At 46.1% G+C, this 18,039-nt stretch overlaps 2 long non-coding RNA genes across 4 annotated transcripts; both read right to left on the minus strand.

Annotated features, from left to right (window-relative positions):
* Positions 1-4,536: 4,536 nt before the first annotated feature.
* LOC140843660 (uncharacterized) lies at positions 4,537-14,411 on the minus strand. Its single transcript, XR_012121630.1, has 3 exons — positions 11,752-14,411; positions 11,060-11,144; positions 4,537-8,984 (listed from the first exon to the last, which is right to left on the minus strand). It is a non-coding gene; the product is annotated as an uncharacterized lncRNA (long non-coding RNA).
* A 7-nt stretch (positions 14,412-14,418) lies between these two features.
* Positions 14,419-17,615, minus strand: LOC108387142 (uncharacterized). 3 transcript variants are annotated; one of them, XR_012121629.1, is made up of 3 exons: positions 17,455-17,615; positions 15,980-16,628; positions 14,419-15,714 (listed from the first exon to the last, which is right to left on the minus strand). It is a non-coding gene; the product is annotated as an uncharacterized lncRNA (long non-coding RNA). The 3 variants fall into 3 exon arrangements; XR_012121628.1 differs by having other exon boundaries at positions 15,980-16,170; positions 16,406-17,615; XR_012121626.1 differs by having other exon boundaries at positions 15,980-16,264; positions 16,406-17,615.
* Between the last annotated feature and the right edge of the window lie 424 nt (positions 17,616-18,039).

Consider the following 18,039-nt stretch of genomic DNA (forward strand, 5'->3'; position numbering starts at 1 on the left):
TCTTATTGTTATGAGGGTACTTGAAGATAAGAGCATTTTGTTATCAGTTAACCCTGGAACAATATGGGTTCAAACTGCGCAGGTCCATTTATATGTGGATTTTTTTCAATAAATATTTTAGAAAAATTTTTGGAGATTGCTGCAATTTGAAAAAACGTTTTCTTTTCCCTAGTTTATTAGAAGAATATAGTATGTAATACATATAACATACAACATGTGTATTCATTGGCTGTTTATGTTATCAGTAAGGCTTCTGGTAAATAGTAGGCTATTAGTAGCCAAGGTTTTGGGGAGTCAAGAATTATGCAGAATCCCTTAACTCCTGCATCATTTGAGAGATGACTGGACTGTATTTCCCTCCATTCTTTTTTTCACAGACCCAAACTTGGCTGCAATTATACTATGCCCTATTTGAATATACACAATTTATTTTTCCTTTAAGACTCACCACACCAGAAAGCTTTGCAGAAAGTTGGCCTGCTTTCCCAGTTGACCCTATGCCCTTTGATTATACCGGATTGCACATTATAGATTATGTGCGAGGGCACAGTCAGTCGTGCAGAGGAAGTTGTTAGAGATGGACAGGAGAACTTTGTAGGTGAACAAAACACCCAGATAAGGTGTATGTTCAAGGCTCAGTTTGTGGGAGTGGAGACTGTGTGTCTGGCCAGACAATAGAGGAAGGTGGGGCTGGAACCTGGAGTCTCAAGGCCAGAATCAATCAAGGGTTTAGGGTTATTCATGCAGGAAAGGGGGAACCACCGATGATGTGTGAGCAAGGGCTGTGACCAGATCGATGCCCACACCTAAGACGCCAGGAAAGGCAGCCCAGGGTCCAGCCTGCCTCCTGGCAGAAGAGCAACCACCTCTCCAACAGAGTGGAAATTGCCTCCCCAACCTTCCTCGGCCACAGCTGGGGAAGGAGACCCAGCCCTGTCTTCTGGGCCGTGCTGTGCTGGAGCCCCTGGTGGGACTGTGTCTCTGGTGTGCTGGGGGGAAAAGTGGTCAGGGATTGGCCCTCACCCAGCCCGCCCCACCGGACACTCACAGGTAAGACTGAGTCACTCTGCCATTCGGTGGGTATGTCTGAGTAGGGTCAGTCACATACAACATGTGTATTCATTGGCTGTTTCCTTTCATTCCTTTCATTTTGCAGATGGGGAAGCTGAGGCCCAGAGGAAGGAGGAGACATACTGAGTAGCAGGGAAATGGCAAAGGCAGGACTGAGACAAATTTCTTACAACGGTACCATAATTTGTAATTCCCCACCCATTCCTGACCGTTTCCTTATCTTTTTTGTCTTTTTTAAAATATACTTAACAAAACCATACTGAGGTTACGATTCTTGGTGCTAGAGAAGGTACAGGGACGCAGATGTTCCCATACACAGTTGGTCAGAGTGTAAATCGCTGTAACTTTAGAGGGAAGCCGTTCGGCAGTATCTATCAAAGCTTTTAATGTGAAGGTCCATTCTCCATTCACTGAGCAATTCCAATGCCAAGAATTATTCCTGAAAACATATTCACCTGTGTATGTGGAGAGGTACGTAAAAAGTACTCACCATGGGACTGCTTTTTATACTAAAACTGGAAGAACCAGCAACTCGAAATTTCTATAAGTGAACACTGGTTCACTAAGCGTTGCCGCACACACACATGGAGTATAATGCAGCCATGGAAAGGAATGGAGTAGACAGATTTATGCTTCCACTAATGGTGTTTGAGAATGACTATTTCTCCATAAACTTGGGTATTTTCAAACTTTAAAGTGTTAGCCAATTTGCTAAGTAAAGAAAAGAACATCGTATTTTGTTAAATATTTTTACTTACATCTCTTAATTATGAGGTTAAACATTTTTCGTATAGTTACTGCTCATTTAAAAATATTTTTCTGTGAATTTTTTTTTCATATATAGCTTTTGCACATTTTTCCTTTAGGTTTTAATTCTTTTTCTTGCTTCTACAGGCGTTTTCTAAATTGAAGCAATCAATCCTAGAAATACTAATTCCTGTTTAGCTTTTGTCCTATCTTTGTTTATACTTCTCACCCAGAAATTTAAAAATTTTATGCTGTCATTTAAAAAATTTGATTGTTTTGGTACAGAAGATTCTTTTTAAAAAAATAGTTGAATGGGTTCTCTTTTCCCTTTTTGATTTCCTCAATAATTTTAAAGCCTGGAAGTTTCTTGTCCCTCCAGAGGGCTGGTCAATATTCACTTATATTTTCAACCAGTCTTTTTAGAATTGGATTTGCTTTATAAATAATTTATTCTTCAGTATATGTGGAGATGGATTTAAAATTATGTTTTTCCTAAAAAGATTTCCTAACTCCATTCATTCAACATTCCTCCCATTGCTCATTAGCTGAAGAAGACACTGGTATCATGATTTGAGTTATTTTATGTAGGGAAGACTCTCTCCATGTGTCATGTATTCAATACCAGAGAGGGTTTATTCCTCATCTTTTTGAAAATAATCTTTGGATTTATCACTCATTTATTTCCTCAAATGAATTTTATTCTGGCTTCTGGGTGTCCTGCTTAGAAAGATTGGTCCTTTCCAAGATTACAAATAACTTCACCTATGTTTTCTTTCAGAATTTTTATGGTTCAATATGTTTTTTGTTTAAATCTTAGATCCATATGGAATTTATTTTCATATAAGGGGTGAGGTAAGGATTCAACTTTATTTTTTCTAGATGGCTGACTACCCAGGCATCCCAATGTCCTGCTTTAACTAACACATCTTTTCACTCTTATATGAAACGAGTCCTTTTTTGAATTCACATGCTGAATTCCCACGTGTTTCCCCAGATTTCCACACTCTGGCCTGGACTGAGCATTCAGCTCTTTTCCAGCACTAAATTCTAAAAAAAAAGTCATCGCACTTCCATAATGCGTTTTAACATCTGGTAAAGCCAGTTCTCCTTCATTGTGTTTCTCCTCCCTTAACATTTCTCTGACGAGTCTCACATGTTTATTTTTCCAGATGAAATTTGGTATCCTTTTGTCAGGTTTCCCCAAAATGAAAGAAAATAAAAACCCTGTTGGTGTGAGGCTTTTCATAAAAATGAACATAGTTTTTTTCGTAGCTGTTAACCCTTCGCCATGTGTTTGGTGCTCGGTCTATTTTTCTCCCTGCTCATTTTTTTTGTGGAACAGATTTTCATTTTGATATAGTCAAATCCATTTTTCTTTCCTTTTTGAAGAAATCTCCTCGATTTTAAAGGTTGGAAACATCCTACTCCTCCAGCTCTGTGGTCAGTATTCACTTATATTTGTGGCTGGTCTTGCTAAGATTTGCTCTGCTTTGTGAAGTATTTCTATTTTCAGTGTATGTTGAAGATGGGAAGCGTGTATCTACGCTGAGTTTTTATGTCTACTTCCTCTATTGTTCTTTGTCTACTGGAAATGGCCTTATTGTATATTGAATTCTTTTGCATGAGAATGCTTCTCTGCTCTCCATTCTGTTCCATCCATGCCCGATCTGCTGTTTTATCCAGGCTTAGTCATCATGTTCACATCCTAGAGGGCTGATAGCTTGTGTTTCTCAAAATATTCTTTGGATTTCTCACTCTCCCGTTTCCCAAAATACCCCAACCCAGATGATTCATTTGGCCCCACAAACACCCTATGAAATAGTCAAAACCCAGCAGTTCCACTAGCCGAGTAGCTGCTTGGGCTGAGGGGTGAAGGGACAGAAGAGATGACACACAGTTGTCCGAGCTCTGAAGGAAGAGAGGGGGATGGGCATGTGGCAAGCATCTGATACTCAGCCTCAGAGGACCAGGGAGCCATTATCTGGGGCATCATCAGGAAAAGCTGCCACCTGGGCAGGGAGTCCCATCTGGGCTGGGGTGGGGGCGTGAGGTGATACGAGGGCCCCCACATGCCCAAGAGCACCCCACCCCCTCCGCCATTACCTTCTACTTTGTCTCTGTGGCCTCAGGTGCCGTGTGCACCTCTTGAGGGCCCCAGGTGGCAGCCTGTGCCTGCATCATGAGGGTGTGCAGGGACAGCCCTTGGCAGCCCTGTTTCTCTTAGGGACCATGGCTGTGAGCTGAGGGGCCAGGCTGATGCATCCCTGGGAGGATCCCTCATTTGCAGTTGACGTCAATACGGCAATACCAGGAGCTCCTGAATGAGCTAGAAAGTTGGTGCAGATGGGGTCACGAGGGCAATTCCCTGCCAGGGTCTTCACCCAGTCCAGAGCCCTAATTTGCATGGAGGGTGGGGGGATAGCCCCAGTGATGCTGTAAGGCCAGAGGGGCTTCTACCAGGTCAAGGGCGGGGTCACAGGGGAAACATGAAATAAAGGGACGACTCCCTGGGCCCAGGCCTCACCCTGGCAGCCAAGGCTTGCAGATTCTGTTTAGCTCCAGGGGGATGTTGTTTATTTCTTCTCTTTATTTTTAGCTTTTATTTTGAACAAACGTATACAGGCAAATAGTTCTACAAGGTTTGTTAAGAAACACAGCACTTTCCTGCCCCCTACCCTGCCCTGCTCTTCCCCCGGTGCCCTCCCCAGAGGTGACCATTTCAGCTCCTTGCACTAATTACTTTGGTTTTGACCTCTGAGCCTCTGGGCCTGCATCTTAGTTTTGTAGCTGTCAGCCTTGTCGGTTGCTCTTTGTTCTGGAAGGTGAGGATTTTGCTGTTTCCTGCCACATTCTCCCCCACCCCGCACATCCCGCCCACATACATCGTCCCATGGCCTCAGACCTCTCCATACAGACTTAGAATGTTGGTCACCTCTGTTTTGGCATGGAGACTGGGGCTGCCTGCCTAGGTTCCAATCCTCCTATCGTTTATTAGCTGTGTGGTCCTGGACACGTTCTCAACCTTTTGATTAAAGCTGTCCACACAGCCTTGCAGGGCTGTAGCTTTAAATGAATTAATTCGCATAAAATGCTGTTTTGCACAGGGGCTGATAGAGAAAGTGCTCTTACCTTATCTATGATGCATCTAACCTGCAGTGGTTTCCCCTGCGCCAGCTAATTATTGTCCTGTTTCTCCTTTGCCCAGTTTTCTGTGCAGAGAAATGGCCTCTAACTCAGTCCTGCACTTTCTCACAGGGCTTTCAGATGCCCCTGGTCTTCTCCACGCCTGGAGGAGCCCACACCTGGGGAGCTGGGACTCTCCAGGCCTGGGGCTTGTCTTCTGTCTGGGGTCGCCCCCCTCACAGCCTGGGGGTTCCTTTGCCTTTCTCATTTCCTGTATCCCTTATCTTCCTCTTTCTTGGTTTTCCCCCTCATTCTGGTAAAGCATCTGCTCTGGTAACCTCCTGAGAAAGAGCATAAGGAAAGCGTGGCCCATTCCCATTATTCGAAGTAGTTATGTTCTGTACGATCTCTATAAACGCTGAATTCGCCAATACTGGGCCACCGCTCCTGGGAGGAATTACAAGGTTAGGCTCTTATGAGTCTGCGGTCACCACATTTTCAACAACCGATCAATACCTAATCTTTTTTTGTGTGTATTTTCTGTTTAGAGACACCCTATTTAATGTGTGCCGCCAATTCATTAACCAGCAGCCCCATAACTCATGTCTGGAAGAAGCTAATCTGACACACGCCTTTTCTCCATAAGGCACGTCCCAGTCTTTCACTTGGGGACCCTTGGGAACACAAGACAACCCTTCAGACTATGCTTGGGACCATTTTAAACAGTGAAATCACCAGAAAAAAAAAAAAGCACAAAAACAGAACCACAAAAAGAACACCTGTGTACAGTATTGGAGAAGAGGCAGAGAGTCAGCTGAGGTCACTCACATTTGTTTTTGTCACTCTGTGCATGTCTGTGAGTGACCCTGAAGGCACTGTATTGATTTTGAGGTTAATTATAAATACATTTTAGCGAGTAGGTGAACATGCAAATAAAGAATCTGTGTATAATGAGGATTGGCTGTAAAAGCCTCAAGACCTCACATGTCTAAAAATATCTTCATTCCATCCTCATTTTGGATTGATAGCCTGTCTGGATAAAGAACTCTAGCTTGGAAATACTTTTCCCTCAGCATTTCCCATGCATTGCTCCTGTGCCTGCCAGCTGCCTGTGCTGCCCGCAAGCTCAAAGCTGTTCCTGACCCTCCTGCGTGACCCTTTTCCTCTCCCTGGAAGCTTATGGGATGTTCTCTTTGTCTCAGCATCTCAAGTTGCATGGTGCTGTGCCCTGGTATGGACCTGTTAATGCTTGGCTCAGAAGGGTCCTTGCTGGTCTGTGTAATCTATATATTTAGGTTCATTTGTTTTGGAATATTCCCTAAATTATTAACAAATTCTTCCCTCCATTTTCTCTGGTCTGCCTCCCTGGAACTCCTATTAATTGGATGTCATGTCTCCTGGACTGCTTCGTTTTTTTCCTCCTGTATTAGTCAGAGTTCTCCAGAGAAAGAGAACTGGTAGGATCTACGTCTTTATCTGTATCTATACCTATCTTACTGGTTCTATTATCTATCTCTATCTATTCTCTCTCATGAAATTATAGAGGCTGAGAAGTCCCATGATCAGCTGTCTGCAAGCTGGAGACCCAGTAAAGCCAGTGATGCAGTTCCAGAGGCTGATGGTGTAAGGTCCAGTCTGAGAGCAGAAGGCCGATGTCTCAAGCAGTCAGACAGAGCGAGCAAAGCTTCCCTTCCTCCATCCTTCTGTTCTTTAGGCCCTCAACAGATTGGATGAGGCCCACCCACATTAGGAAGGGCATTCTGCTTTACTCAGCCTGCCAGTTCAATGCTGATCTCATCTGTAAAAGACCTCACAGCCACAGAATTAATGTTCAGCCAAATACTGGCATCCTGTCATCCAGCCAAGGATCACATGAAATTAACCGACACATCTCCTGTCTTCCATCTCTGTCCTTTTGCTCTCCTTTCTGGAGTATTTCTTCAAAGTTGTAATCCAACTCCTCTACTAACTATTTAGATCTCTGCTATTTTTTAATTTCCAAGAGCTCTTTTTACATTCTCTCAGCGCTCATTTTTAGTAGTGTCCTGTTCTTGTTTCATAGGCACAATATCTGCTTTCTTTCAGAGTGCCACTGGTAGCTTTTCTTCTATTTTTTTCAAGTTTTCCCTAATATAAAACAGAAGTAAGAAGACATGTATGGAAGCACTGAGTGAATACAAAACCACTTTAGAGATTTAGTTCACAGTAACACTAGACACATGGTGACTATTAGACATGAGCAATGGTGAGAGAACACAGGACCGGAAGTCTGGAGAGCTGGGCTGTCATCCAGCTTCTGACACCGATTTTTAAAGTGACTTTATTCATGTCTGTGTCTCAGGTTCGATTTCTTCTCCTTCATCATTGTCATCTCAGAAATGTCAATACAATAATAAAAATGTCATGCAGCAAAGAAGAAACTGTCATACCATGAACATTAAGCTGCTCTGGGAACTTGCTAGACACTGTGATTGTATATAGCTACACATGTGATGTTGTGTGATTGTTACGACAACCTTATAAGGTAGGCTTATTAGCATCACCATCACTTCTGTTTTATGTTCAGAAAATGGAGACTCAACGTAGGTGACGTGCCGAGGGTCACACAGCTGAGAAGAGAGGCCAGCCTTTCCTCGCACCTCTGGGTTTGGCTGTCACCAGGGGAGCCTGGGCCTGTTTAACTCCAGTGTTTTGTGGTTCTTCACAAGCCCCGAGGCCACATGTTTGGGGACTGAGAGGCCAACTCACTCTCACACTCAGGACCATCCCCTCTCTGACTCTCATTTTCACTGGTTTTATATCACGAGTGTTTTAAGGTGTTTTTTGTAAAACTAGAAAGTTTTTGTAAAACTTTCATGAGGCTCGTGGATCCAGTGCCGACTTTGAGACACTGTTTGGCTTGGCGCAGCTTCCACATGTCTCCCAGCCTCTGTGCTCTCTGTAGGACCAAGATCAGAAATAACTCAGCTGTGAAAAACTATATATGCTTGCCAGCAGCCCTTGAAGAAGATGAATTGCTTGTAGGTTATTTTCTCCCCTTGAGCCAGAAGTGTGAAGGTAGGTGGGGAAAGGAGCAAGGTTTTGAAAGACGCATGTATATTTAGGGACCAGGATCAGTTCCATTTTAAGGAAGATGAGGGTTGAGCTCCATCAGACAATCCAGCTTATTATCTGCCAGGCTTTTGATACCCGTTGGTCAGGCCCTCTGGTTAGGGCTGCTAAAATCCACGGGCCCCTAATTTGATTGGTGAGATTCTAACTGGCATGAAGTATTTTCATTTTGTGGCATTAACATTTTTTTTTTACTGGTCAGTTCTGAAGCTTTCTTGACTATATCCTGCCTGAAATATGGTCCTTCGGACCAAGGTATGGGTTTAGTAGTGAGTGACATGCCCATATCCTGCATAAATGCCATCCCTTCTCCCAGCATGCTAGGAGAGCCCACGATACACTCCCAGGACACCGGTTGTTCTTGAAATTCACAGCATGTGCTGATGAAGTAGGTTAGAAGTTATCACGAGGATTCATTCATCCATTTGTTCACCTTTCTCCACAGGCTTCTTAGGCACCTTCATTGTTTTGCACCCACGTCAGGTTGGAGGACACCGAGCTTTCCTTCCTCCTGGCGCTTGAAGAGCCTGTGGTCTTGAGCAGAAAACAGACCCATGGATAATTACAATATGCTGCAGTGCATGTTAAAAGAGAAGCACAGGCTGAAGGCCAGAGAAAATTCTGGAAAGTTCTCAGAAAGAACTTTTGTTTCCAGCACTCTGTCAGATTAGAAACCTTTAATAACTCCCCTGATTATAATTAACATGCTGAATAAAATATTTTTTAAGGACTTTCTTTTTACACATTGCTGAGTTGGCATGAAAGTAAGGAAATGACGGATCTCCAAGATGAAGTGAGGCCGGGAACCTTTAACCTTCTTCTTCTGTGGCTGCATGGGATGCAAGCAGCAGGAGAGGCATGTTGGGCAGCATCTAGAGTGGGGGGCATCTGCTAGGAGACCCCTTCAAAGCCAGAGTCCCAAACGGCAATATCTGGAGTGTAAGAAAGAAGGAAAAGTCAATCTCACCCTGCAGAAGAGAACTGAAATCTCTCCCTGCTTGTTCTGACCTTGACATTGGGCTGAGAGGAAAAAGATCTCCTTTGAGAATGTGTAAACACAAGGTGGCCCTCCCATGATTTTCAGTTTGATTTCATACTACTTGTGTGGTTTAAAAGTACTCAAGCAGGGAATTTAAAGTGGACCTGCTTGGTTTTACCCTCAGTCAACTGATAAAAACAAGTCCTAAACCTCCCTTGAGAAATTCAACAACATGTCAGCTTTATAGACTGCCCACAAATAAAGTTCCAGAGAAAAGGAACAGCTCATCGTGAAAAATAATAAACTCCACAGGGAGAAAGAACCAGCAGGGGCAAGAGACTGTAGAAACAGAGTCTTTAAAGCCTTTAGATTTGAAATGATCATAGGCAAATAACAAATAAATTAAAAAAAAACTATTTTTTGGGTTTTTAAATGAAAGAGAAGTTTGAAAATACGAGCAGGAATAAAAGCCTGATTTGGAAAAAAAAAACTTACAGAAATGAGAAATAGAATACTTGAAATTTGAAATTCAATTTATAAATTGAATAGCTGATTAGATACAGCCAAGGAGAGGATTATTAATCTAGTAGAGCCGAGGGGATTATCCAGAGCATAGGGAGAGACTAATGTATATCTTGTCAGAGTTCTGGAAGGAGATAATAGAATGGGGAACAGGAAATACATGAAGAGATAATGGCTAATAATCTTGCAGAATTGTTGTAGACACCAAACCTCAGAGCCAGGAAGTTCAGTGAATCCCAAGCAAGATAATTAAAAAGAGATTCATATATAGACACACAATAGTAAAATTGTGGAACATCAAAGTAAAAGAGAAGATGTTGAAATCATCGGTAAAAAAAAATATTATCTTCAAAGGATCGATAGTTAGCTTTACAGCTGATTTCTCACTGTCATCCGTGAAACCTAGAGAACAGTGGAATCCGATCTTCAATGTGCTGAGAAAAAAATAACTGTCAACTTAGAGCTGTGTACTTTTTTCAGGAATGAGAGTTAAATGACATATTCAGACAAATAAAAACTGTGAGATTTTACCATCAAAAGAGTCTCACTCAAGAAAACTAAATGTAATGTACTTGAGGCAGCATGAAAATTATTCCAGAGAAAAGGCCAGATAGGTTTGGAAAATGGGCAAAGACATTGGCAAATATTTGGAGGGAAACTAAAAAAAAAAAAAAACAGACGGAATGACTCCACAATAATAATGTCTAATTTACGGTAGGGAACAAAAAGGCTAATATAAATATACTGGACAACACCATATAATTTTGGAGGAGCTGGTCAAAATTAGAGTTTTCAAGTTCCTTCTGTTATTTGGGAGGAGGACAAATACACTGATTAAGTTTAGACTTTGTTAGGTAAGTGCTCAGTGTTAAAATAGCTTGGGTCAACACAGGAAGCTAGTCATTGGATGTGTGACTTCTAAACAACTAGAAAGAAAAAATAGGATAAGAAAAATAATATAAAAATCTCAAATGATTGAAAGGAGGTCAAGGAAGGGGCAGGGGCAGGAAAAGTTAGAATGAATAGAAAACATATTACAGGACGTTAGAGATTAATCTAGGGCAGCATTAAAAGAGAACAGAAATGAATGAAATAGAAAACAAACATAAATAGGAGGATGACTTAAGACAAAAGATGATTTTTTGAGAAGACTAAAAATATTAGACAAATCTCTTATAAGATTAATTAAGATAAAAGCACAAATAAACAACATCAGTAATGAAAAGGGACATAATTATAAATGCAACATAGATTAATGGATGATATAAGGGTGTTATAGATGACCTTTATGCTATAAATGTGTATTAAACAAAGTAATAAAATTCCTAGAAAAATAGAATTTAATAAAAATTGACTCTAGAAGTCATAGAAAACCTGAATGGTCCTATAATTATTAAATAAATTAAATTAGCAGGTTAAAATCTTCCTATAAAGAAAACAACAATCTCAGATGGTTTTACAGATGAATTCTGCTAAACATTCAAAGCACAGATCATTTCCAATCACCTTCAGAATGGAGACATGCAGTCCACACACTTCAATTTGCCTCATCAGGTTAGTGTAAGCTTGATAATCAGAGGAAGACAGTACACTAAAGAAAAATTCCACGTTAATTTTACTCATGAACATAGATCCAAAAATTCTTTAAAAATATTAGCACAGTGACTTCAGCAATAATAATTGAAAAGTATAGTACAACGTGATTAAATTGTGTTTATGTAAGGTTGACCTATTATTATTAAATTAATAAATTCACCACATTAACAGTTTTAAGGAAAAAACATATGATCCTTTGATTAAATGAAAAAATTTCAATGAAATTCAATATTAGTTCATTATAGACATTTGATACAAACCAGCAATTGAAAGGAACGTCCTTAACTTGATACAGGGAACTATATCTATAGATATTTAGGTAAGTGACATAATATACATAGAGAGATATATAGTACCATATGTAATGAAGTATAGAAAATATTCTTTTTAAGATGAGAACAAATCCATGATGCCAATGCTTTTTGACGTGGTGGTTAGGTTCTAACCAGGGTTTTAGTAACATGAGAAAAATAAGCACAAGGCTTCAATGTGCTGAGAAAGCATAACTGGAGGTGCAACTACTCTGTGATCCAGCAACTCTGCTCCCAGGTGCGGACTGCAGACAACCTCTTGCATGTGTGCTCCCCAAACCTGAAACCTACCCCCAAATGTGCATCAGCAGTGGGAAGAATACAGAGCATGGAATACCGCAAAATAGAATACAGCGATGCCACCTCATCAGTTTCAGCCATGCACAACCACGTGGGTATCAGAGACAGTGAAAGCAGCAGGTCTCAGATCCAGCACTGGTCCTGTTGATAGGAAGTTAAAAACGGGCAAGCTCATCGTAAGTAGAACATCTTAAAAGAGGAGCGAGGGTGCACCTGGCATGAAATTCAGGACAGTCGTCACCTCTAGGGCACAGCAGACAGAGCCCTGTTTCTCCATCTGGGCGGTGGCTGCATGGGTGAGCGTTTTATTTTAATTCTTTGACAGACATGTACACTCTTGTATGTATGACACAGTCACAGTTTTAAACATTGAAAAATAATAAATATAAATCCAGGACCGTCCTCATTTCTCTCAGGAAAAACAACGAAAAGGGAAAGAATGCAGAGGGATTCCCTTTTGGGGGCTTGATCTAGTGGGTAGGGGGAGGGACAAAATTAGATTTAAAAATGAGCTTTAAATATTAGCGATGCTCCCACCACAGGAGCATGGAATCAAAGGACTAGTTTAGATCGAGAGGTGGTATTAAAGGGGGATGCAGCAATTCGTGATTCTGGAAGGTTCTCCACCAGAGAAAGTGTGATCTCACACTGTTCTCTGTACAAGGGGGGACAGTGGGGAACTAAGACAGTTGTTGCCTCGAGGGCCCAGATGCGTTCTTTCCTCATAAGGGCTCAGATCAGAGAAGAACACCATCACCCTTGTGCAGTGCCAGCTTCATACAGGTGCAGGCAGCTCTAAGTTTTGGTGGGATGCGCACCAAAATGTAAGTGGGACCTAGGAGGCCCTTGCCCACCCTGGGGCTCCCCCTGTGCCCACAGCTGGCCTCAGTGGTTTTCAGATCACCAGAAACCACTGCCCACCTGGTTGAAGTGGAGGCTCAGTCAGTAGGAACTCTGTGGGGAGAACAGGAAAGGGGTGCATGGACGTAGCAATGACCATGAATCAGGGAGTGGGCAGTGACTATGCACCGCCCCCCCATTGGGACTGGAGAGGGAGGAGACCCCTATTAGCTAAAATGGCTCCTCTCCTCCTCCCCTTCGGGCCCCCTCGCCCCACTGGCACGCTCTCTCGGGACGGCTCTATCTCAAGGGTTGCAAACGCCAAAGCCTATAGTGGTCAGACAGGTTAAGAGTAAGAAATATTGCACAAACACATTTTGGTCGCATACCATCCCTTAGAAATTGCCTTCTCTCCCTTGAAGAAAGTAGTCTCTGACTTATTTTCTTCCAACAGACAGCCTTCTCTGCCCCTTTTCATTCCTGCACTATAAAGAGCACATCAGGGCAACCCAACACTGGACTGAAACTGACACGGCCCCAAAGTTAGAGGGGGCAGGGGACAGTGCGGCCTGCGGCCCGCTTGAGAGCACATGCCCGTTTCAAAGGGGCACCACTGACAGCCGCTCAGCCAATTTGTGTCATCTTAAAATCTGGGCCTGGGGAGGATTGACAGGGCTTGGTGGTGGGCTGGGTTGGGATGTGGGGTTCCGGGGACTCAGAAAAGCTGAGTTTCAGGCTTGAGGGACTCTGGGCGCAGTGGCACCGCCCACCGAGGGAGTCCAGAGGGCACTGACCTGGCTTTGAGTGGGCTGAGATGGTGACTGGATGGGGCACATCCTGAAGGTGGCTGTGGGGGTTGGGCTCCAGCACGCAGCCCAGCTTTCTCTGAAAAATGGTGGGACTTTGGAAGCGGGGAGGGTGGTGAAGGAGTGTGGCCTCCTGGGCTCTGCTCCGTGTGGCCTCAGATGTGTGACCTTCAGGAATTCCCTCTGTCGTCACGGAGTCAGCGATACCCAGCAGGCCTCCGCTTCTTTCAGAGAATGAAGGCTTTGAGCCTGTCAGTGGGGCCAAAGGTCCCTTTTCTTTTTCTGCCCCCACCCAGTAGACCGCATTGTAGGAAAGCTCGGGGCTGTCTAAATGCCTGGCAGAAGGGCCTGATGTTATCAGGAGCTGGGCTGTTGCACCCGGGACATGTACCCCAGGCCTGCAAGACTTTGTGAAACTTTCGATTGACTTGAACACCCCTCGCTTATGGGCTCACAGTTCCTCTTGGGAGCATTTGGGGACCAGACGATGAGGCAGTCCCTGACGTCCCACCACTCTGCTGTTTATCCATGTGGAGGTGCTGCTGGCCGTCCTTCAATGTGCAGGACAGCTCCCAGACGGCAAGGAATGAGCTGACCCAGACTGTCAGCAGAGGTTGAGAAACGCGGCCTCACCCTGCTGGGAAGTCCGCAGTGGTCTTGGATGCTAATGCCTCACGAAGCCAAGGGTCACATAGATGTGTGTGTGTGTGTGTGTGTGTGTGTGTGTGTGTGTGTGTGTGTGTGTGTTGGGGGTTGGGAGATAGTGGTGCTGATGGAGATGAAGCTGTCCAGTGCAGCTTGTGACTTCCAGGCAGAGAGAGTGGGCACCCACTATCAGATTTTCTGCTTTTCCAAGAAAGCCTAGAAATCTGAATATGGGTATGAAATCTCCTGATTTCTAAATGCTGGCAGCCAATTATAATTTTTTAAAAATTCTATGTAAACTGAACAAAACCATAGCCCTCTTCCTCTGTGCCCGGCCCTGCCACCACCTGGGGCTGCCTTGCCACCTGGGGCTGCCTTGCCACCGGTCACCCGGCGGATGGGAAGTCAGCCAACGAGCACGTCCTGGCGACGGCCGGGATGCGGCTGCCCTCATGTGGCCACAGTGGGGAGCTGCCGCCTGGGATGTGGGTAAGCGGGCTGATTCTCCACCAGGACCCTGCCCTGGGGTCCACGCTGCTCTCCTGATGAGTTGAAGCGAACATTCCCCTAGATCAGGGTTTGATTCCAGAGCTTCCCAGTTTGAATCTGACTCCTCCCCAGCACAGTGTGATGTTGGAAATATCATTCCCCCTCTCTGGATCTAAATTTCCCCAACTGAAAAATGGGGATGGAAGGAGGGGTTCTGTAGGTCACATGAGATAATAGATGTAAAAGTCCAAATGCCGTGCAAGGTGATCGGTGTGTGCAGTCAATCCAGTCTTCATTCCATCTTCAGGGAGGCCCACTCGGGGAGGCTGGCCAACACCGCCCACTGGGGTTGACTCTTCATGGGTGCTAGCAGTACCCAGGCTCTGCCCTCTGTGTACAGGATCATCTCATCAAGGAAGCAGGTCCTGCCATCACCCTCGTTTAACCAGTGATGAGAAGGGACACCAATGGACAAGCTAGGCAAGCCGCCCGTCTCCTGGTGATAAAACGGCAGTGCTGGAATTGGGAACTGGATTCCAACCCACTTCCCCTCCACCACGTCTAGAGACGTTAGCGACTTACCCACTAACGGGCTTCAGACCCAGCTCTAGAAGCGTCTGCAGATACAGTGAGGAGCCAGTCTGAGAGAGGGAGGGGTCCTGCCCCAGGGCCAGGCCTTCAGAGCCCTCCCAGCAGCCGCTGCATCGCATCACTGTCCTGGCTGCCGTAACCGTGAGCTGCATGTGGCCCTGGAGTCTGGTTTGCTCCAAGTCTCCAAACCATTTGGCTTTGATCTCCCAAAGATGGGTCACCTCGGGGAAGCTGAGGACGCAGTAGGTCTAAGGGGTCTGTGCGTCGCTGCACTCTCTGGTGAAGGGAGATGCGTGAAGAAATCCAAGTGGTACCAAAGGGCATCATCACACTTCAGATCAGCCTAGGTTTTTAGAGCGTCCCGTCTGACCTCTTACTAGACAGGAGGAGAAACTGAGGCTGGGGAGGAGAGGGCAATTCCCAGGCGGCCCCAGGACTGCCACATCTTCCTTCAGGGACCCTTTTCCCTAGTGGAGGATGGTGGGCTCATTCAGTGAGACAGGGCTGGAGGTGGAGGAGCAAAGGTGGTCCGTGGTGGCCGGCGTTCGAGGACTGGGTGTTAACGGGCTCGTCCCTTGATGAGCTGGGAAAAGAAAAGCTCTCGCAGGCGCGGGTCTAACTCCCGGCAATGGCAGAAACCCACCGAAATGAGCCTCTGGAGAAACAGCTGTTCCCTGGGGCCTTACTAAGAGAGGGAGTCAGAGGCTGTTTCTGCAGCCCAGAAGGGGGTCTCCTGGGGACGCTGAGCCCTCCTGCCCCCCAGCCACAGGAGCGTCCTGTCTCAGCTCCACCTTCCCCTGCTGTGTGCGCCACGCCACCTCTGTAAACAGCAATCATACCCTTCTTACCCTGCAGAGCTCCAGGGGAGGGCGTCTGGGGCAATGTTACACTCTCTCTCCATTAAGCACGATTATGTTTGTGGTTTAAGGGCTCCTGTGTGACAAGTGGCTCGGTCTCAGCCTCTCGCTTCCAGGGCCCGTGCCGGCCACGGCCGCCTTCTTGGCCACCATGTCACCAGTGCCCGGCCCAGGGGCTGGCACTTGGTCGGCGTTTGGGGAGATAATAGAGATTTAGTGTCTGACACACCTCTGACATATAAAGATGTCACGTCTGTGAACAGCACCGTGAGGCCGCTGTTGAGAGAAACTTGTGGGGAGGAGGGTGCTGCGGCCCCCGCAGAAGCCCAGGACCCACCCGCCCCGGGGCTGCGTGGCCCGAGCGCTGCCTTCCTCCCAGGAACCGACGCCCACGCCGGCACCGGACGCGCTTCTCACCTATGCCCAGCAGGTGGCGCCCACCCCCGCCGGCAGGCCAGCGGCTCCCCTGCAGCTTGGGGTGGGTCGTGGCGGAGCCGGGGTGCCCCACCCCGGTGTACTCGGTTTCGGGGTGCATCTGCTCACAGCTCTGGGGGAAGCGCGGACTTTTGCTCCTCTTCGAGGCCCAGCTCCAGGGAGAGCTCCAGGTGGAAGCAGCCTCCTGGGTGCCCAGCCTGGGCGTCTAGGGGAGTGAGTGGCCTGACCGCAGGCGGAGGTTGCGGAGGCCAGAAAGGAGGGCCCTGTTTCGGGGAACGGAGGGGAGCTCGGGGCACACACTTCATTTCTTGGAAACGAATTGATGCGTAAATGTATAGAATCATGTTTTTGAATAGACAATGGATGGATGTTGAAGGAAGGCGGGGTGGGGAGCCAGAGGGGAAGAAACCCCAGGGGTACAAAATGGCACAAATAAAACCAGCTCCCGTGGCGCCCCTCCTTCCTGCCCCAGCTCCCTCCCTGAGGCGCCTGGTGGTCCTGGCTTCTTGAACATTCCTTTGGAGGCATCTGCACAGATCTGTGTGGGGTGTGTGCATGCGTGCGTGTGTGTGTGTGTAGGGGAGGCACAGAGCCACAGCTGCATGGGAGGAAATAGTCTTACCTTGAAACACCCCTCAGCCAGAATGATCTGGGCCCAATTAGAGGAAACACTTCTTGGCAGTTTGTGGGAGGGGGCGGAGGGGGGAGCTCAGACCCAGAGTGGGTGGCCCAGGGTGTGACTCCCAATGCTGGCCCCCTCCCAGGGGGATGGTGCTTTGTGGTTTGCAAAGCCCCCTAAAATATTACCCTCAGTATTGGGTTTGGGGCTCCCAACAGCTCAGGTTAGAGATTATGGCTGCCCCATGGTACGGCGGGAGACCAGGGCCGGATGGGTCAAGGGACAGCTCCATGCCACGCAGCTGGGACGGTGACGCTGGAATGCAAAGCTGGGTTTCCTAACTGCCTCTCCCCACCCAGCTTTTCCAGCTTCCAGATGATTATGAAAAGAACAGAGGACTTGGGGTTCCGACCTGTGTGACAGTCAGTGGCCCAGTGACGGGTGAGCAGGTGGGCACCAAGCAGCCATCCACGCCCAGGCCCTTCTGATGCCGGGGTTCCCGAAGCCATTTAGAGACCAGTCTTCAAAATGCTTCCCTGCTCTCCCGCCTCCTCCCCCTTCGCCCCTCGTCAGGAAGCTGTAAGAAGAGTGGAGAGCGGATGATAATTGCCCCCGGAGGAACTCACCTGCCATGAAAGGGTGTTAAATAACACACAATTTACATGTCTTCCCTGTAGGAAATTATAGAATCAGAGCTTTCAAATTAGCAATAGATTTTTCTAATTGAATCTATTTCCCGTACGGAAGGTGAAGTGAGAAATGATCAGGTAGTTCGGTCTCCCCTGCAAATGGACCACCAGACAATTGAAGGGGTTAAATGCTTATTAAAAGTGTAGGTAAAATTGATATTGTGTTTCTGGGAAATACATCTGCAGACCGACACTGTACGTGCATTTATGTTCATGTGAGCACTTTGTGACAAGATAAAGGATGTCAGCACCCAAGGAGGAACAGGGTGTGGGTGAGGGATGGATCAGGGAGGGAAAAGGGGACTGGG

Source organism: Manis javanica, chromosome 10, assembly GCF_040802235.1.
Source record: "Manis javanica isolate MJ-LG chromosome 10, MJ_LKY, whole genome shotgun sequence".
NCBI lineage: Eukaryota > Metazoa > Chordata > Mammalia > Pholidota > Manidae > Manis > Manis javanica.